Source organism: Triticum aestivum, chromosome 3D (genome assembly GCF_018294505.1).
Source record: "Triticum aestivum cultivar Chinese Spring chromosome 3D, IWGSC CS RefSeq v2.1, whole genome shotgun sequence".
Lineage (NCBI taxonomy): Eukaryota > Viridiplantae > Streptophyta > Magnoliopsida > Poales > Poaceae > Triticum > Triticum aestivum.
The window spans coordinates 80084101-80106182 of record NC_057802.1 but is presented as its reverse complement, the minus strand read 5'-3'; positions in this window follow the sequence as shown (position 1 = coordinate 80106182).

Here is a 22082-nt window from a genome sequence, read left to right as displayed (position 1 = left end):
ATTACGGCGAGGCAGTGTTTGGGCAGTGGGTTTGGGTGGTCAGGCAGCATCAGGGAGGTTCACTGGTGCCGTTCCCCCGCTAACCTTGGTCGGGCTTGGCGTAATAGCGCCGGTCCTGGACGGGGCGGCCGTATGGGCACGGCGGCGGCAGAGAGCGTGCTCCGCGCCTAGCAGTTCACGACGAAGGGTGGCAGCGTGCACGGGGGAGTGGATGGCCACGCGGCGGCCTCGGGTGGCTTGGGCGGCGCTGGGCGGCGCCGTCCATGCAGCGCCTCTCTCTGGCAGCCGCAAAGCCGCCGCTGCCGTCGCTCACGGGCCGGCGCACCTCCTCCTGCTCGTCACCGACGCCCGCAAGCCTCCAGAAGAATGTGCGGCGCAGGGATAAGAAGGAGGGGACAGGGAGCAAGGCGCCACCGCGGCACTGGCAAGATCGACGTCGGGTTCTGAAGAAAACGACAGTAGTTCTGAAACTGTTTATCTGAATTTACTGAACATGATAGCAACAGTGTCCAGCAGGTGTTCGACGAAATGATTTGGCATGAAGATTTTTTTTCTGGAGCTAGGACTTGGTGAGGTGACCTCTCAATGCACACAGAGGCTGCCTGAATTTTCTCAGATTTTTAGGAGAAGAATTCAAATGAATTTCATCAAATCTGGCAAATCTGGTCCAAACTTGCAGCAAGTATAGTTTGAAATATTTGAACCGGAGACCAGTGGATCTTCATGGTTCCTGGTTGAGGGCTCAAAGGACTAGCTAGGGAAATTGGTTTGGAGGCAAAATTCAAAGCAGAAAGGGTAGCTCCTTTGTAAATCTCCAAAAGCTAGAATAGAGGGCAGAAATATTTTTGATAAGAAATGAATGGAAGAGAAATTTATGGGGAGGTTCAAACTGCTGGATTTGAAGTATATCATGATCCAAAGATGGGGAATGGCTTATGGGAGGGGGTTTCCACTTAGGTCATGGCATGAGGGATTTTGAAAAGGGGAGAAGATCACTCCAAATGCCATAGGGCCATTTAAAAGATTTTTCAAAAGAAATTTTCCCAAGTGAAAAGCATTTGGTTTGGAGTCCAAATAAGAAGGGAAAACCTCCAAGACCGAAAACCAAGTCTTGGGTGAATCCAAACAAAAATACTTGTCATAAAAGAAATTTTTTGAGAGGGAGAGTTCTTTAGAAGAAAATTTAAATACCCTCCTCAAATCAAAATAAAAGTTTGAAAAAAATCCAATTAAAATTTTTGGGTGTCACAACACCTACCCCCTTAGGAAAAATCTCGTCCCTGAGATTTCTGCTGATCCTCAAATAGATATGGATACTCTGCCTGGAGAAAATCTTCCCTTTCCCATGTAGCTTCATCCTCGGTGTGGTTGCTCCACTGAACCATGAAATTTTTTGTTGTTTTCTGACGGGTCCTCCTTTCAGACTCTTCCAAAATCTTTACTGGCCGCTCTCTGTAGGTGAGGTCTGGTTGCACATCAATGATCTCATGAGATACATGCTTCTCCGGGTTACTCACACATTTTCTCAACTGTGAGACGTGGAACACGTCATGGACGTCTGACAGCTCCTTGGGTAGGTCTAGTGTGTAGGCCACTGTGCCTCTTCGTGCCACTATACAGAATGGTCCAATAAATCTCGGTGCTAGCTTCCCCTTAATTTTGAACCGTTGCAGGCCCCTCATAGGAGACACTCGGAAGTATACGTAATCACCGGGTTCAAAGCTGACCTCACGATGCTTTTGATCGTAGTAGCTCTTTTGTCGGCTTTGGGCTGTCTTGAGTCCGTCCCGGATCTGTTTAACTTTCTCCTCGGCCTCCTTGAGCATGTCTGGGCCGAAGATACGACTGTCACCTGTCTCTGACCAATTCAGTGGGGTACGACACCTCCGTCTGTACAATGCTTCAAAGGGTGCCATTTGTAAGCTGGCTTGGTAACTGTTGTTGTAAGAAAACTCGGCATATGGCAAACTTTCTTCCCAACTGGATCCATAGGTGAGCACACAGGCTCTCAGCATGTCCTCTAGGATTTGGTTCACGCGTTCTGTTTGTCCATCAGTCTGAGGGTGGTACGCTGTACTGAAAGCTAGTTGCGTGCCCAGAGCTTGTTGCAGGTGATCCCAGAATTTTGAGACAAATTGAGCGCCTCGGTCTGATATTATAGTCTTTGGGACTCCATGCAGACAAACTATACGGGAGAGATAAAGCTTGGCTAGCCTTTGAGTGGAGTAGGTCATCTTCACGGGAATGAAATGTGCTACCTTGGTTAGCCTGTCTGTGATGACCCATATGGCATCATTTCCGCGTTGCAATCGAGGTAGTCCGACGATGAAGTCCATTCCAATTTCATCCCATTTCCACTCAGGTATCCTGTTTGGCTGGAGTAGCCCTGCTGGCTTTTGATGCTCGGCTTTTATGCGTTGACAAGAATCGCAACAAGAATGCGGCTATATCCCTTTTCATACCGTGCCACCAAAATCTTTCCTGAATGTCTTTGTACATTTTGGTTCCTCCAGGGTGGATCGAGGATGGAGCGGTGTGGCTTTCGGTTAGGATTTGTTGCTTGAGTTCCTCAATGTTAGGTACACAAAGTCTGTCCCCGTACCATAATTATTCTTCCTTGTCTGTGACGAACTCTGAAGCCTTGCCAAGGCTCATCTTCCTCTTTATACCTTCGATGCTGGGATGTCCATGCTGAGCCTTCTTAATTTGTTCCATTAGGGTGGGATGTATCTCCAGATTTGATATGGTGCCCTCAGAGACTAACACCAACTTGAGCCTAGCGAACTCTTGCTGAAACTCAGGCCTCAAGTTTTGTGGACCGTCGTTGCCCGGGCTGGGGTTCCGACTAAGGGCATCTGCCACTACATTTGCTTTCCCTGGATGGTAGTGAATGCCGACATCATAGTCCTTGACCAATTCCAACCAGCGTCGTTGTCGTAAATTTAGCTCTGGTTGCGTGAAAATATATTTAAGGCTCTTATGGTCCATATATATTTCACAACGATTTCCCAATAGAAAGTGCCTCCATTCCTTGAGTGCATGGATGACCGCTGCTAACTCCAAGTCATGAGTTGGATAATTTTCCTCATGCTTCCGTAGTTGCCTGGAAGCATACGCGACCACTTTGCCATCTTGCATTAGTACGCATCCGAGGCCCTTCCGGGATGCGTCACAATACACTTCAAAACTCTTGTGTATGTCTGGCACGGTCAAAACCGGTGCTGTTGTTAGTTTCTTCTTGAGTTCTTGGAAGCTTTTCTCTCATGCTTCCGTCCATACAAATTTCTTGTCTTTCTTGAGCAACTGTGTCATTGGTTTTGCCACAGTGGAGAATCCTTCAATAAATCTTCTGTAATATCCGGCCATTCCCAGGAAACTCCGCACATCTGTCACGTTGGCTGGTGGTTTCCAGTCAAGTATGGCTTTGACCTTTTCTGGGTCTACGGCCACACCTTCTTGGGTTAATATATGGCCTAGGAAACCAACTTGCCTTAGCCAAAATTCACACTTGCTAAATTTGGCGTACAATTGATGTTTCCTTAATTCTCCCAAAACAATTCTGAGATGCTCAGCATGCTCTTCTGGTGTCCTTGAGTATACCAGAATGTCATCAATGAATACCACAACAAATTTGTCCATAAATTTCATAAACACTTTGTTCATGAGGTGGACGAAATATGCGGGGGCGTTCGTCAGTCCAAACGGCATTACTGTGAACTCATACAATCCGTATATGGAGGTGAATGTTGTCTTAGGGATATCTTCTGTCCGTACTTTCAATTGATGATATCCCGATCTTAAATCAATTTTTGAGAACACCTTGGCTTGTGCGAGCTGGTCAAACAAATCATTTATCCGTGGCATCGGATATTTGTTTTTGATGGTGACCATATTGAGAGCTCGATAGTCTATACACAATCTCAGTGTCCCATCCTTTTTCTTGGCGAGTAACACTGGCGAACCCCAAGGTGAGGAGCTGGCTCTAATAAATCCTTGGTCCAGTAATTCCTTTATCTGCTTCTTCAATTCTACCAATTCTGAGGGTGCCATTCTATAAGGTTTCTTATAGATGGGAGTGGTGCCAGGTGCTAGTTCAATGCCGAACTCTATCTCTCGGTCTGGTGGCACGCCTGGTAGTTCCTCAGGAAATACGTCAGGAAATTCACATACCACTGGAACTTTTCTCAGTTCTGAAATGTCTATTTGTTCAGCTTTGGTTGCCGTGACCGTGGTCTTTCTTGAGCCGTAACTTTTATTGTCTTGCCGTGATGATGGGTGAGAATCACAGTCCGATTGAAACAATCAATAAATCCTTTGTTGGTGGTTAACCAGTCCATCCCTAGGATGACATCCAGTCCTTTGTTTTCCAACACGATGAGATTAGCTTGAAACTGTAGTCCTTCGAACTCAATGATCACTCCTTGGCAGTAACTCTGAGCGATCTGCTTATTTACGGGGGACTTGATGACCATAGATTTTTCCAAGGGAAGTATCGGAAAACCATGTTGCAAAACAAAATTCTTCAAAATGAACGAATGGGAAGCTCCAGAATCAAACAAAACCGTGGCAGGTACTATGTTGACAGGGAACGTACCGAGCATGATGTCTGGGGCATTCTGCGCTTCCTCCCTGGTCATATGGTTCAGGTGACCCTTCCTGTGGTTGTTGTTGGGATTGAAATTGTTGCGCTTGGGGGCTGGATTATTCCCACCATTGTTCGGCTTGGGGGCCGAGTTCCTTGGTTTTGGGCATTGTTTGGCATAGTGCCCTTCTTCACCACAAGCATAGCAAGTGACCCCTGGACGGTACGTGAAGTCCTTGTCCCTGGAATGAAACTGTCTGGTTGGCCTTAGGTCAGTAGTCGTGGATTTTCTCGCTTCATTCCTCGGAACCTCAGTCTTGCTTCGATTGTTGCGAGCAAGAGTCGTCTTGTCCCTTTTCCGCTTACGGATATCCTCCAGACTGCGGCGCTCATTCTCCAAGGTAATGGCCTTGTCAACCAGAGTTTTGAAATCTGGGAAAGTGTGTACGACCAGTTGGCATCTTAATGCTGGTGCCAGACCGTCCAAGAATTTTTCCATCCTTTTGTTCTCCGTCATATGCTCATCGTAGGCATAACGAGATAGCTGGGTAAACTGCCCGTTGTATTCCATCACGGACATGCCTCTCTACTTGAGGTCATCAAATTCTCTTTTCTTGATTTTTATGATGCTTCTGGGGATGTGTGCCCCACGAAAGCCTTCCTTAAACTCTTCCCAGGTGATGTTGTGTTCACTGGGATGCATGTGTAGGAAGTTTTCCCACCATGCTGCAGCTGCTCCAGTAAGGTAGTGGGGTGCATAAAGCACCTTCTCATGATCTGAACACTGCGCAATAATCAGCTTTCTTTCGATGTCACGAAGCCAATCATCGGCTTCAAGCAGCCTATCAGTGTGAGCAAACGTTGAAGGGCGTGTCTTCTGCAATTCAGACAACTTGGAGTGTGGTTGATATGGCTCACGGTGGTTCCCCATATTGATGACGTGATTCATCATTTCTTGGTGTTGCTGTTGGCTTTGTTCGAAAAGGCGGCATACTTGAGATAAGGCTGCTTCGCTGTCCTGTTGACTAGACTGTCCCTGAGTGAAGTTGTTGCTGGTCTGTGTTCCATAAATTTCTTCTGGTTGATTGGGCATGGAACGAGTCCATGGACGAGACATTTTCCACTCTGGGGTATTATTTTGCAAAACTCATGAGAAGAACTGTGTGGCACAAGGAAAATCTTGCAAAGGCAAAAATTCAAAAGACCTCAAGATTTTCAAGAAAACTTAAATGATTTCGCACGGAGAAGGACTGTTTAGCACATATCTTACACGCGATACGCAAACATACGATACAACACTCAGGATGTGCGTACACAATCCTGACATGTTATTTAGACTAGCACACTCCTCCGGAATGCAGCGCACACAACTACTACAAACTTAAGTACATAAAACATAACATACATGCAAACACAACGCGCGGCTACTCGGCGCACTCAGTCGGAGATGGTGACGATGTCCTTCCCCTTGCCGAGTGTAAGACCCAGCGGTGCAGGAGACTCAACCTCCACCTCCTCCCTAGTAGGCTCCAGGCGTGTAGCACTGCGCTGAGGTGATGGCGCGGGTGCGACAGGCGGCAGTGCGGGTGCGGCAGGCGGTGCAGCTCTGACTGGAGTAGGAGCGATGACTCGGTCGAACTCCTCAGTGGTAGGCAGACGGCGAGCAGTGGCCAAAATGGCCGGTGCATAAGATGCTGAGGACGAGACGAAAGTCAGTGGCGGTGCCATGTGGAGAAGCTCCTTCCTGCTGGCAGGACCGCCCCGAACTAAGTCCATGCGGGCAGCCACAAGATCATCCACGAGGTTGTCGAAAGACTCCTCCAGAGCTTTGAGATACTCCACAACCATCTCGATGGCTTCATCCCGCTCTCCCCTATGGCAGCCGAATGCATAGTGACAAGTATATGGCACATGGCATGGGAGGTAGCGGTAGCGACGAGTCTTCATCATAGGATGAATGTCCTGAAGGCGAGCTATCGCCTCACGGGCGGCCATCTGCATGGCATGCCTCTCCGTAGGCATTGCCCTTCCAACAAAACGGAAGTGGCGTGACGCAGAGCGTCCTCCCTTGAATTGCATCACGGCTTGGTGCATAGACATGTCGTCGCTGAGCTTGTGCTGGTAAAGTGTGAACTCTGGACCAGTCGTTGGCCCGATCGCGAGCTTGGTGATGGAGACGAGGAGTTTGACAAACCCCTCGGGCACGTTAGTGAACACCCGAGTCTCGCAGCCGTTGCCAGCCATCTACAAAAGTAGGCCAAAAATTCTGAGTAGTCAAATCATAAATTTATGATGACCAACAGAAAATAGCTACATTTGCAAAATGCTGAAAAAGCACAAAAGACGCTAATAACCGATTAGCGATCGCACCTAGTGGCTTCCCACAGTCAGCCTGGCTCTGATACCAAGCTTGTCACGACCAGTTTTCCAATAAAAATATTTATTGAGAAAACGATCCCTTTTACGGACCAGCAGAGAAGAATCCTTCTCACTGGTAGACAAAATCTTGATCACGGAAGAAAATACCAGGAGTACTGAATATAATACAAGGTTGAGCGGAGGCTGCTCAACAATTTATTACAAGCACGCCGATAAAACATAACGACGGATAGGGTGGCATAACTACTAACTTACGATACAAGCGGTGGTGGAAATATCACAGCGAAGTGGGTGACCTGACTCTTGAAAACTAACAGCTCTTCGAGCGTCGGAGTGAGGCTCGAGGATACTTATTGTGGGTGGCGGAAGCGTATATAATACAAGTGACCAATATCCAGGATCGCACGGGACTGACTGGGATTCCTCTAGGCGTCGGACTCACTATCAAACTCTTCATCCATGAGATCGCCTTCGTCAACATCTGGCCAAATCAACAAGCCAGGTGAGTACTATGAAAGTACTCGCAAGACAGTTCGGACGTAAGATATAACAAATGTAAACATGATGCATATGAACAGATTAACAAGCGCACTCAGACAATGAGATAATAATTGCATGGGAAATAAAAGATAAGTCGGGCGGTAGTCCTCCCGAAATACCAAAGTAATACTGAGGGCCAATCAAGTGTTTGAATGACTCCTCGAAGGGATACAAAAAGAATAACAATGCCGCAGTCGGGCGTCAAGGCGACACCACATAAAGGGCTTATAATAGAATATAAATGACAGTGCGTGCCACAGTCGGACGTCTGAGCGACATCACATAAAGGGCTTATATCAAAAGTAAATAACAAGAGTGCCACAGTCGGACGTCGGAGCGACATCACATAAAGGGCTTATATTGAAAGTAAATGACAAGAATGCCACAGTCGGACGTCTGAGCGACATCTCATAAAGGGCTTATATTGAAAGAATAAATAACAGTGCATGCCACAGTCGGACGTCTGAAGCGATATCACATAAAGGGCTTATATTTCACAACTTAATATTCCATTAGCTTATGAGTTCATTTCATTTCAAGGGAATCATCAAGTATGAGATAAACAACAGGGTTAGTCCATCCACAGGAATAACAATTCAAACGGGTATACCACTCAAGCTTGTTCACCAGGGATTTACCACGAGGACTGACATAGATATGGATATTCTAGCCATGGTCCTTGACCATAGACACGATGACTCGGAAGGATTTGACTCTGCAGAGTTTGTACTTTAACCACAGCCAACGGATTTCAGTAGTCACGAGGACTAGTTCCATTTACGGTGTTTTAGGAGAAACACATCTAACCAGTACACACCCATTCAACATTCCGAAGCCAGGAATCACCCTCGGCAACGTTCAAGAAAAACCTTGAGACGGGGAGGCTACAACCTCGCGTGGCATGGGATCAAATTTATATACGCGCCCTCTAAGGGGTGCCCCCCTCTCGGTCCCAACCGGAAACACCCATGCCCCCTGACTGGATGACTGGCTTTAATCTAGGGCCATGGAACCCTCATCCCGGCCCCTCTATTTGGTGTGTACCCGGAAAGAGGTTACCAACTTACTAAACCGTATTCTTTGCAGAAAACATGTGGCGGCACGAAAGGGGGAAGAACGGTAACGTGACTCAGTCCACGTTAACGTCGGAGTTTATTGGATGTCGTAAGGCTGGCATGCTACAACAATACCACCTTACTGCCTTTCATGTCACCACATGACTAGGCCATCTCTCATCAGAGATCACAGTAACTTCGGAACACACGGGTAGTTGCCTTACATGCAACGAGATACTCACCGATGCTCATATGCCATGCACAACCATCCAAGCAAACATGCAAAACACCTATCATATCAAAGGTTCAAACATGCTTGCCTGGTTCGGAGAAGTCGGAGTCTAGCTCGGCGAAGTTCGCGGCTCCGTCACCTCTTCCGGAACCTACGGTATAGCGAAAACGTACACTAACGTGAAAATCATTGCGTGTATAAAATTTTTTTCCAATTTTTTTCCAAATAAATACTATAAAAAACTAGACAGAAATACAAGACTGACAGAAAAAGAATCACTCAAAAATCATCTTTTATTAAAAAGTTATAAGGGTTTTAGTCCAGGGACTAATCTGTGATGAAACAAAAAAGATCCAGGGACTTAACTGAGAAAACAGAAAACGGTTCAGAGAAAAGGGCGCCAGCCCAAAGAGAGAACGTATTTGCCCGAAGGCGCCAACAGAAAACGGTTCGAGGGGGAAAGAGAAGAGAGGCTGACGGGGGGGGGGTCCACACGTCAGGTTTAAAACTTCGCCGGCGCCCGAAGGCTGCGGTGGTCGCCGATGTTGAACCACGGGGAGGCAGGGAGATCGGAAGGTACCAAGAGGTTCAGCGTGTTCTTCCGCATCGGTGGGTGGTGGACTTGGTCGTCGGAGAGCACCACGTCGACGGCGACACTTTCTCCGGCGGACGGTGGTTCGGGCGATGGTGGAGAACTCCGTTGGGTGCTGCAAACTCCAAATTGAAGCGCGGGTCAGCGGAGTGGATGCACTAGAAGGCTACTGGCAAGAGCTGTGGGGTAGGGGTGCACGCACGGGAGCGAAACGAGCTGGGTCCCGTGGCGGGTCACGGCGGCCGGAGCTGGGGAAGAAGGCTCCCTCGGGGCTCTTCCAGTGGCTTGGCGTGGTTTTGGAGGTGTGTAGAGGTGGTGTGGGTTCGAGTTCGAGCTCGGGGCCTCTATTTATAGGCGATCCGAGGGGTGGCCGTGAACGGAAAATCTGCAGCGAGCGATTATGGCGAGGCAGTGTTTGGGCAGTGGGTTTGGGTGGTCAGGCAGCATCAGGGAGGTTCACTGGTGCCGTTCCCCCGCTAACCTTGGTCGGGCTTGGCGTAATAGCGCCGGTCCTCGACGGGGCGGCCGTACGGGCACGGCGGCGGCAGAGAGCGCGCTCCGCGCCTAGCCGTTCACGACGAAGGGTGGCAGCGTGCACGGGGGAGTGGATGGCCACGCGGCGGCCTCGGGTGTCTTGGGCGGCGCCGTCCATGCTGCGCCTCTCTCTGGCAGCCGCAAAGCTGCCGCTGCCGTCGCTCACGGGGCGGCGCACCTCCTCCTGCTCGTCGCCGACGCCTGCAAGCCTCCAGGAGAACATGCGGCGCAGGGATAAGAAGGAGGGGACAGGGAGCAAGGCGCCACCGCGGCACTGGCGAGATCGACGTCGGGTTCTAAAGAAAACGACAGTTGTTCTGCAACTGTTTATCTGAATTTACTGAACATGATAGCAACAGTGTCCAGCAGGTGTTCGACGAAATGATTTGGCATGAAGAAAAAAATTTCTAGAGCTGGGACTTGGTGAGGTGACCTCTCAATGCATCCAGAGGCTGCCTGAATTTTCTCAGATTTTTAAGAGAAGAATTCAAATGAATTTCATCAAATCTGGCAAATCTGGTCCAAACTTGCAGCAAGTATAGTTTGAAATATTTGAACTGGAGACCAGTGGATCTTCATGGTTCCTGGTTGAGGGCTCAAAGGACTAGCTAGGGAAATTGGTTTGGAGGCAAAATTCAAAGCAGAAAGGGTAGCTCCTTTGTAAATCTCCAAAAGCTAGAATAGAGGGCAGAAATATTTTTGATAAGAAATGAATGGAAGAGAAATTTATGGGGAGGTTCAAACTGCTGGATTTGAAGTATATCATGATCCAAAGATGGGGAATGGCTTATGGGAGGGGATTTCCACTTAGGTCATGGCATGAGGGATTTTGAAAAGGGGAGAAGATCACTCCAAATGCCATAGGGCCATTTAAAAGATTTTTCAAAAGAAAATTTCCCAAGTGAAAAGCATTTGGTTTTGAGTCCAAATAAGAAGGGAAAACCTCCAAGACCAAAAACCAAGTCTTGGGTGAATCCAAACAAAAATACTTGTCATAAAAGAAAATTTTTGAGAGGGAGAGTTCTTTAGAAGAAAATTTAAATACCCTCCTCAAATCAAAATAAAAGTTTGAAAAAAATCCAATTAAAATTTTTGGGTGTCACAAGATATCATCTCCGGCTATGTCAATCAGGTGCACAGCAGCCGGGACCTGGAGATTGACATGGTGAAGCAGATACAGCAGAAGTCTGAGGTACCACTCTATTGCCTACTGCATAGTCATCTTTACCATACTAGCCCCCAAGTCTACTACTTATGATAGAATATGTTGTAGACTTAACTTCCGGCTTACTTCCATGAACCAGTAATTTGTAGATAGAAACTTTTGACATGCATTAGCCCCCAAGTGCCAAGTGTCTTTGCTTGGAAAGTGCTTGGGACTTTAAAGTTGCATAATAATTGTTCATACTATAACCCAGAAATTGTGCAGGCTGCTTGCAAGAAATTTGAGGCTGATATCTCGGAGCTGAAGAACCGCCTGAAGACTCAGGAAACTGAGGCCCGGAAGGCCAACGCCAAATTGCTGCTCAAGAGAAGCTGAAGAAGAAGTTTGAAGCCGAAAGGAAGACTTGGGCCGAAGAAAAGGCTGCTCTGGTAAGCCAGGCCGAACAGGCGGAGAAGGCTCTGACGGAGAGAACCGCCGAACTCTCCGGCTTAAAGCGCCATGTGTCACAGATGGTCGCCGCAATCTTCGGTAAGTCATGCTGCAGACTTTCAACAAGTTTACATTCTTTATGTCTCATAACTCCCATCATTGATAACGGCTTATCTTACTTTGTTAAACAGGTCCTAGAAGCGCCAACCTCAATCAGAACGTGCTGACCAAGCTGAAGGCCGTGTACACCCTAGTGGAGCAACTCTACACCGGGTCACAGCGCGCCTTGGCCGTGGTGGCCCTATCCAATGAGGTTCCGACTCATCTGGCGGACGTACTTCGCCGGCTTGCCGTTCTTCCTCAGCGTTTCCAAGAGCTGCGACGGGCCTCTGCAAGAGCCGGAGCCATAGCTGCTCTGAGCCGGGCCAAGGCTTTCCTTCTAGAGCTAGACCCGGCTGACATTGCACTTGGTTACCCCAGCCTGAAGGAAGATGGCACCCCCTTCGACCAAAAAGACTTTGCTGCCTGTGTGAAGATCGTGCGCCCGGTGGCCACCCTGATTGGGAATGACACCGATCTGACCAAGTACCAGCTGGGCTACGACGCAGAGAATCAGAGGATCCCTACTCCGCGTTATGAAGCCATCAGCTTGGTCCCGCCGACTCGTAAGCACACCTTTGCCCCAGAAATTGACCCGGCCGGGTTAATTGACGAGGAGGCTCAATTTGAAGCTTTGAGCGGCATTGACTGGAAATCGTCAACCTTCCAGGTCATGGGAACAGCCGGAGGAGCGGAGAGGGATGAGCCGGAAGCTTCGACCCGGCAAGCATCTTGACTCTTTAGACGGCCCATGATTATGCTTGTTAAACAATGCTTCACCCTTTTGGACTCGGGGAGTCTTGTAATAGAGTAGGACCAACATTTTAACTTTGTCGTGCCATCGTGCACGTGTTGAATGCTTATCTCCATTGAAGTTGCTTCCTTATATTCTTCCGGGTCATAATTGATCATTTATTTTCCTTAAGCTCAAATAGCTGTCTTTAACCATCCTGCATAGAAAAACAAGTCACAAGTCTCTAGGCGGCTTACCGCACTGAGAATCATAGTCTCATACATATATCCCGGAATATGAATCTAAGTCACCAAAGACTGGTCCTCAGTTATGTCCTTGATGTGACCATAATAGAATACTTACAGGCCTTCAAGTATGCTTCCGGTTTATGTAACCCGGATAATAAGGTTGGTACCTCAACTCCGGTTTACCAGTCTTGATAATGCTGATTGTGTGTGACTAACACTGTGAATAAAAGTTAAGTCGGCGGAATAAGAACCGCCATGTACACTGTTGATACAACCAGAAGAACTTGTTGTAAATCTGAAAATCAAAACTTAGGGGCTTCCGGTTCGAATACGACCAGAGACCCGTCCCAAAGGCGTTAAGCTAAGATTCGAATGCGATCATATAGCCCCCAGTGGTTTTGGCGATGCCGATCAAGAGAATACCGACAGCTATGTTCTCTTTGGTTCGAATACGACCCATGTTTGAACAGGAAGCCCCCAAATGACCTTAAGAGTTGTTTAACGACGCTGATTCGAATACGATCCACGTCGGTTCCCAAAGGGGGTTGAGCTATGATTCAAATATGATCAAAGAAAACTCCCCAATGAGCTCGGCACTTTGCCAATCAAGTGGGTATCGACAGCTATGTTCTCTTTGGTTCGAATACGACCTATGTTTGAACAGGAAGCCCCCAAGTGATTATATTGCGTACAGCTAGATTCGAATACGATCATAAGCCGGATCCACCTCCAAGTGACCATGTGATGGTGTAATGGGAACAACACTTTTACCTTTGGAGGAGAAAAGGACAGAGGTCCTGCTTTATTATTTAACATAATTTATACATGGCTATAGAAGTATGTACACTACGAGAGCCGGTGGCTCAAGTGTAATAAGGCCGAAGCTGAGCTTTGTTCCACGGCCGACGGGTCTCCTCTTCCGACTTGCGTGAATCTTTATGCTCCCGAACGTCAATAAGGTAGTATGACCCATTGTGCAAGTTCTTGCTAACCACAAAGGGCCCTTCCCAAGGCGGGGATAGCTTGTGTGCATCTGTTTGATCTTCGATGAGCCGGAGCACCAGATCACCTTCCTGAAAGACCCGGGACTTAACCCGGCGGCTGTGATAACGGCGCAGGTCTTGTTGGTAAATTGCTGAGCGAGCTGCTGCCATATCACGCTATTCGTCCAACAAGTCAAGAGCATCTTGGCGCGCCTGTTCATTATCCGCCTCAACATAAGCCGCCACTCGAGGCGAGTCATGACGGATGTCACTGGGGAGGACTGCTTCCGCTCCATAAACCATGAAGAAAGGCGTGTAACCCGTAGACCTGTTAGGAGTAGTATTGATGCTCCATAACACGGAGGGTATCTCCTCCACCCAACAACCCGGCGTCCGTTTCAAAGGGACCAAAAGCCGGGTTAAGTCCTTGGACCTTTCAAAAGGTCCAACCAGGTCAAGCCCCCAGACCGCAAACGGCCAAGTAATTGGAATCATCCTCAGCTCCTGAGCCGGCACATGAGCCCGCCGCGAGAACCTCTGGCAATCATCACATTTACTGACCAAGTCCTCCGCATCAGCATGAGCCGTCAGCCAATAAAAACCATGACGAAAAGCCTTGGCCACAAGAGATTTTGAGCCGGCATGATGGCCACAATCCCCTTCGTGAATCTCACACAAGATTTCTTGACCTTCCTCAGGGGAGACACAACGCTGGAACGCTCCCGTGACACTCCGGCGACGCAGCTCACCATTGATAACAACCATCGACTTAGACCGCCGGGTTATTTGTCTGGCCAAAGTTTCATCCTCAGGCAAATCTCCCCGGGTCAGGTAAGCCAAGTACGGCACCGTCCAGTCCGGGGTGATGTGGAGAGCCGCTACCAACTGTGCCTCCGGGTCAGGGACAGCCAAATCTTCCTCTGTAGGTACCTTAACAGAAGAGTTATGCAAGATGTCCAGGAAAGTATTAGGCGGCACCGGCTTTCGCTGAGAGCCCAGCCGGCTTAATGCATCAGTCGCCTCGTTCTTCCTGCGATCGATGTGCTCTACTTGGTAACCCTGAAAGTGTCCAGCAATGGCATCAACTTCACGGTGATAAGCCGCCATGAGAGGGTCCTTGGAATCCCACTTGCCTGATACTTGTTGAGCCACTAAGTCTGAGTCGCCGAAGCACCTTACCCGGCTCAAGCTCATCTCCTTAGCCATCCGAAGACCATGGAGCAAGGCCTCGTACTCAGCCGCATTATTAGTGCAAGGAAACATCAACCGTAGCACATAATGAAACTTGTCACCTTTAGGGGAAGCCAATACAACTCCATCCCCCGAGCCCTCCAATTGCCTAGACCCATCAAAGTGAATGGTCCAATATGTATTATCCGGCTTTTCTTCAGGCACCTGTAGTTCTGTCAAATCGTTGATGAAATCCACCTATAGTTATGTCAAATCTGGATGATATCTCCAAGGGGGGCAGAACTAACCACAGTAATAGGGTGACCCTGAAAATAATGCTTAAGCTTCCGGCTTGCCATGAACACACCATAAACAAGCTTCTGCCAATGTGGATACCGCTATTTGGACTCGATGAGCACTTCGCTGACGTAATAAACCGGCCGTTGAACCGGATACTCTTTACCCTCTTCCTTGCGCTCCACCACCACAGCCACGCTGACGGCTCGTGTGTTAGGAGCTACATACAGTAATAAGGGCACTTTGTCCACCGGAGCAGCAAGAACTGGGGGCTCCGCCAGCTGTCTCTTCAAATCCTCAAAAGCAGTATTAGCAGCATCATTCCAGACAAAGTCATCAGTTTTCTTCATCAACTCGTACAATGGCATGGCCTTCTCACCCAAACATCTTATAAACCAGCTTAAAGCAGAGATACGACCCGCCAGGCGCTGGACGGCGTCTATACATACCGGCTTAGCCAGAGAGGTGATTGCCTTGATCTTCTCCGGGTTAGCTTCAATGCCTCTGTTAGAAACCAAGAAACCCAAGAGCTTGCCCACAGGAACACAAAAAACACACTTGGCCGGGTTAAGCATCATCTCGTAGACCTGGAGATTATCAAAGGTTTCTCTCAGATCATCTATCAAGGTTTCCTTCTCTCTGGACTTAACCACAATATCATCCACATAGGCATGAACATTGCGCCCAATCTGGTTATGAAGACAGTTTTGTACGCAACGCTGATAAGTCGCCTGTGCACTCTTGAGCCCGAAAGGCATAGACACATAACAGAAGGCTCCAAAGGGAGTAATGAACGCTGTTTTCTCTTGGTCTTTAACTGCCATTTTAATCTGATGGTATCCAGAATAAGCATCGAAGAAACTTAAGCGCTCACAACCCGCCGTAGCATCACTGATTTGATCAATACGGGGGAGGGCAAAAGGATCAGCCGGACATGCCTTGTTTAAGTCCGTGTAGTCCACACACATCCGCCAGGTGCCGTTCTTCTTGAGCACAAGCACCGGGTTAGCTAACCACTCTGGGTGAAAGACTTCAACAATAAAACCGGCTGCCAAGAGCCGGGCCACCTCTTCTCCAATGGCTTTCCACCTTTCCTCATTAAACCGTCGAAGGAATTGCCTGACCGGCTTAAATTTCGGATCAACATTCAGAGTGTGCTCAGCAAGTTCTCTAGGTACACCTGGCATGTCAGAAGGTTTCCATGCAAAGATGTCCCTGTTCTCACGGATGAACTCGATGAGCGCGCTTTCCTATTTCGGATCCAAACTGGCACTGATGCTGAACTGCTGAGACGAGTCACCTTGAACGAAATCAACAAGTTTAGTCTCATCAGCTGACTTAAATTTCATTGTCGGCTCATGCTCCGTAGTTGGCTTTTTCAGAGAGGTCATATCTGTTGGGTCAACATTGTCCTTGTAAAACTTCAACTCCTCCGTTGCACAAATAGATTCTGCATAAGCCGCATCGCCTTCCTCACACTCCAAGGCCACCTTCCGGCTGCCACGAACCATAATGGTCCCATTGTGACCCGGCATCTTGAGCTGCAAATACACGTAACACGGCCGTGCCATGAACTTGGCGTAAGCCGGCCGCCCAAATATAGCATGATACGGACTTCTTATCTTGACCACCTCAAAGGTCAATTTTTCCACCCTGTAGTTGTACTCGTCTCCAAAGCCAATTCCAATTCGATCTTACCAACTGGATAAGCCGACTTACCAGGCACCACGCCATGGAAAATAGTATTGGACTGGCTGAGGTTCTTATCAATCAACCCCATACGACGGAAAGTCTCATAATAGAGGATGTTGATGCTGCTGCCTCCATCCATGAGCACCTTAGTGAACTTATATCCTCCCACCTGAGGAGCCACCACCAGGGCCAAGTGACCCGGATTATCAACCCGGGGAGGGTGATCCTCCCTACTCCACACAATAGGCTGCTCAGACCATCTTAAATAGCGTGGAACCGCCGGCTCAACAGCATTCACAGCCCTCTTGTGAAGCTTCTGATCTCGCTTACACAGACTAGTGGTAAATACGTGATATTGTCCACCGTTAAGCTGCTTTGGATTGGTCTGATAACCCCCCTGCTGCTATTGATGACCCTGGCCAGACTGCTGATTAAAGCCCCCTTGACTGTTCTGAGGATTAGGATTTGAGCCGCCGCCCGGGCCATGAAAACCGCCAGCACCTGCGCCGCCAGCCGGGCCATTGTTGCCATTAAAGGCATTGGAATTCTTAAAGGCCTTCATGATTGTGCAATCCTTCCATAGATGAGTAGCTGGCTTCTCCCTAGAGCCATGCCTTGGACAAGGCTCATTCAACAGCTGTTCCAGCGTCGGGCCTGACCCGCCGGCTCGGGGAGGTGGCCTCCCCTTGCGTCGCTGGTTATTACTCTGTGAGCTGGCGTTGGCCACGAACTCTAGGCTGCCGTCGGCCTTATGCTTGCCACCTCCTTGGTTCGCCGAGTTATGCTGAGGACCCTTGCCATTGCCGTTCTTCTTTCCCTTCCCTGTCCTTTCATCATCCGACGCGGGGTCCTTGGTACTATCAGTCGGCATACTTGATGAGAGCCGCCATCAGCGTACCCATATCATTACAGTCACGCTTGAGCCGCCCGAGTTTCATTTTCAGGGGCAAGAAACGACAATTCTGCTCCAACATTAAGACTGCAGAGCCGGCATCCATCTTATCAGATGAATGTATTATCTCCTTGACCCGGCGAACCCAATGTGTTGTAGACTCACCCTCCTGCTGTTTACAGTTAGTCAAATCCACAATTGACATAGACTGCCTACATGTATCTTTGAAGTTTTGGATGAAACGGGCTTTCAGCTCAGCCCAAGACCCGATGGAATTCGGTGGCAGCCCTTTCAACCAAGTGCGGGCAGTCCCATCTAACATCATGGTGAAGTACTTGGCCATCGCCGGTTCGCTGACCTCCAGCAATTCCATGGCCATCTCATAACTCTCGATCCAGGTCCGGGTTGTAAATCAGCCGTGTAGTTAGGCACCTTCCTAGGCCCTTTAAAGTCCTTGGGTAGACGTTCGTTGCGGAGAGCCGGCACTAAACAAGGGACACCTCCAGTCCTTGTAGGGATACCCACGTCGACGGAAGCCGTCGGATGAGCCGGGGGTGTTTGGTAAGCCGTCAACTGAGGCACCTGCTCCGCCTCTTGCCGTGCTCTGTCTTGGTCTGTCGCGTGAAAGGCTCCGTTATGAGCCGGGCCATGGCCAGGTGGCAAGTCATGGCGTCGGACATTACTTGAGCCGGTCGCTGAAACCATGTGTCTGCTATAACTCGGGCTCCGGCCTAGACGAGGGGTTGAATGGATCTTGTCCCGGCTGTAAGAGTACGCCTCTTGCTGCGCCAGAGCCGTCTGAAGGAGCTCCCTGACCCAGCGGGTTTCAACCGCCGTTGGAGAATCACCATCAATTGGGAGAGCCGCCAGCCGTGCTGCCGCGGCGACCATGTTTTCCAACGGGTTGGCATAATGACCCGGTGTATTGGCACGTACTAAGGCGGGGCAGGGTTCACCCGGGGCGGTCCCATTACTTGGGGCTGAATTGGTGTCCCAGCTCCTGGTACTATGATCTCCGGTGGGTTACTAGACCCTGCACCTGGCGTGGTGAAGAGATTTCGAGGATTGTAGACCGGAGGGAGTCGATATTGGGCCTTTTGATGCCTCCTTCTCATCACCTCATTGGACGCGTTCTGATCCATTGTGAGCCGGAAAGACTGCGCCTGAATCAACTGAGTCTGGGCATCGAGAGCCGTCCTCTCCGCAGCCATCCTGTTCCCTTCCGCCGCCAGATCCTCCATGGCTTTCACTAGATCTAACTTTAACTGCGCCACCTCCGCATCATGCTGAGCTTGATCCGCCGGGTCAACCGTAGCGGTCAACAGGGCCGTCATCTTGTCCGTGAGATCCATCAGCACCTGAACCGGCGAGGGCACCGGGTTTCCTGACCCGGCTGCAGGGTTTTGAACAGGCTGTGCACCGGCCATGAAGATTCCAACCCGGCTCGGCGGTTCAAAGGGGTCCGGAATACTGTCGCCGTCGGAACAGCCCCCGAGCCTGCCATCCTGGAGTTGATATAACGAGTTTGACTCATCCGTAGCCGACTCGCCGTCAGAGCCGGCGACCGTCTCATCACCAGATCCAGACCCTTCGGAGACTCCTCCATGAACACATCCTACAAAAGCATGCTTCAAGGCAGGTAGAGCCCGGGCGGGTCGTGCATGCTGAGCCGTCTCGATGAGACCAGCGCAGAGATCCGGCTCAGGGCCCGGCTCACCAATCTTGCCAATGAAGACATGAATTCCGCCGAAGGGGACCCGGTACCCGTACTCAATTGAGCCGGCGTCGGGGCCCCAGTTTGCATCGTCGATGTAGAGCTTGCCGCGACGACTCTTGGTCATCCGGCCCACAGCGTATCCCTTGAGCCCTTCGAAGCTGCCCTTCAAGAACTCAAATCCACCGTGCGCTGGCCCCACGGTGGGCGCCAACTGTCGTGGAATTGTCACGGCAGATGTCCTCGTGCAAGGACTTAGTCGTGGAGCCATCGCAACTAGGAAGCTTAAAGGGGTTAAACAGGACAAGGAACACGAGGGTTATACTGGTTCGGCCCCTTACGGTGAAGGTAAAAGCCTACGTCCAGTTGAGGTGATATTGATTAGGGTTTCGATGACCAGGGAGCTTAATTGCTATGCCTGGCTCTCTATGAGATCTTACTTGTCCTAAACCGCCGCCGGGTCGTCCCTTTATATAGAGAGGTTGATGCCCCGCGGCTCTCAGAGTCCCGACCGGCTCATAAGAGTGTCCGGCTCGGACTCTCAACTATTCTTGTCTTACACTACAAGTCTTGCCATACGGCGGTTTATCACTACGGGCCTTAAGCCACCTCCGGGTCTTAGGCCCATCATTGACCCGCCGTCTTCAAGCTTGGCACTGGGCTTCGCGTGATGACCATTATGAGTAACCCGGCCCCTCCTGGCGGTGACTCTAAGGTTTATATCCTCAACACATGATCTATCACTTCAGAGGTGGCCTTAGAGAGGATCTGCAGTTAGCTCTCGTTCTTGTTGAGCCTACTCAGTTTGATCAATTCTATAATATGGCACTGAAGCAAGAGGCTACTCAGCTCAAGTGTGAGGCTTCTAAGAAGAGAGTCAGCAACGCAGTTCAGTCTTCTTCTTCCTCACTTGTGGCTGCTAAGCAACAGAAGTTCTGGTTGCCTCCTCCTCCTCCGTTTCGTCAGCCTTATCAACAGAAGAACAAAGGTGGCCATGGTTCTTCCAACTCTGGCTATCAGAACAAGTCTCAAAATCAAGCTCCAAAGTCCAATGCTCCTTATCACCGTCCACTCTCAGAGGTGACTTGCAACAAGTGTCAGCAGAAAGGTCACTATGCTAACAAGTGCTTCAACCAAAGGCGTCTTCCACCTCCTCCTCCTGTCAGATCTTCCAGCAATGCAGTGGTCAAGCATAATCCAAAGTCTGCAAAGGTGAACATGATGAATGCAGCTCAAGCGGAGGAATCTACTGATGTGATAATGGGTAATCTTCCTGTTAATGATATTCCTACAAAAGTTCTTTTTGATACTGGTGCATCGCTTTGTTTCATGTCAAGACCGTTTTTTGCCAATCATGAATTCACTTGGTCTTATCTGGATAAACCATTGGGTGTTGTTTCTCCGGGGAAGTCAATGAGAGCCAACTCGATAGTTCCGGATATTTCCATCAAGATGGGAAACTATAAATTTCTGTCTTCTCCAGTTGTTCTTGGTGACTCGGATATTGATCTCATTCTCGGGATGGACTGGCTTTCTAAGCACAAGGCTCAACTTGATTGTGCTGCCAGGGAAATTCAATTGACACACTCTTCTGAGGATGTTATCATTTATGCCGCTCGTGATGAAACCATTCGGTTATTTTCTCTCAATGAGAAGGGCGAATTGAATGCCATCTCTCAAATTCCAGTCGTTTGTAAGTACCAAGATGTCTTTCCAGAAGAGCTTCCGGGTATGCCTCCTCACCGGCCAGTTGAGTTCGTTATCGATTTTGATCCAGGCACCGAACCCGTTTGCAAGCGTCCATACGAGCTTGGACCCAACGAGCTGAAGGAATTGAAGAAATAGCTCGATGAACAAGAGCGTCTGGGTTTGATCAGACCGAGTTCATCTCCATGGGGTTGTGGTGTTCTTTTTGTAAAGAAGAAGGATGGCATGAACCGACTTTGTGTCGACTATCGTCCATTGAACAAGAAGACAATCAAGAACAAATATCCACTTCCCAACATCAATGAGCTTTTCGAGCAACTCAAAGGTGCTAAAGTATTCTCCAAGCTTGACCTTCGTATGGGTTATCATCAGATTCACATTCGTGAAGAAGATATTCCCAAGACAGCATTCAGAACAAGTTTTGGTTCTTATGAATATACTGTCGTGTCTTTCGGCCTTGTCAATGCTCCTCCAGTATTCTCTCGGATGATGAATTTCATCTTCAACCCCTATACCAATGAATTCGTCCTGGTGTATCTCGATGATATCTTGGTCTTCTCCAAGAATAAGAAGGACCATGCCAAACATTTGTGATTGGTGCTCGACAAGCTCAGAGAGTATAAATTCTATGCGAAGTTCTCTAAATGTGAGTTTTGGCTTGATGAAGTTCTTTTCCTTGGTCAAATCATCTCTGCCAAGGGCATCGCTGTTAATCCCGAGAAGGTGTCCGCAATTGTGAATTGGGAACCTCCTCAGAATGTCAAGCAACTCCGCAGTTTTCTTGGTCTTGCAAGCTATTGCCGAAGATTCGTTGAGAATTTCTCTAAGATTGCAAAGCCTCTTTCCAACCTCCTCCAGAAGCATGTGGAGTATGTCTGGTCTCTTGAGTGTGACGTTGCTTTCAACACTCTCAAAGAGAAACTAATCATGGCTCCTGTTCTAACTCCTCCTGATGAATCCAAGCCATTTGAAGTTTTGTATGACGCTTCTCTCCAAGGTCTCGGTGCCGTGTTAATGCAAGAGAAGAAAGTTGTGGCCT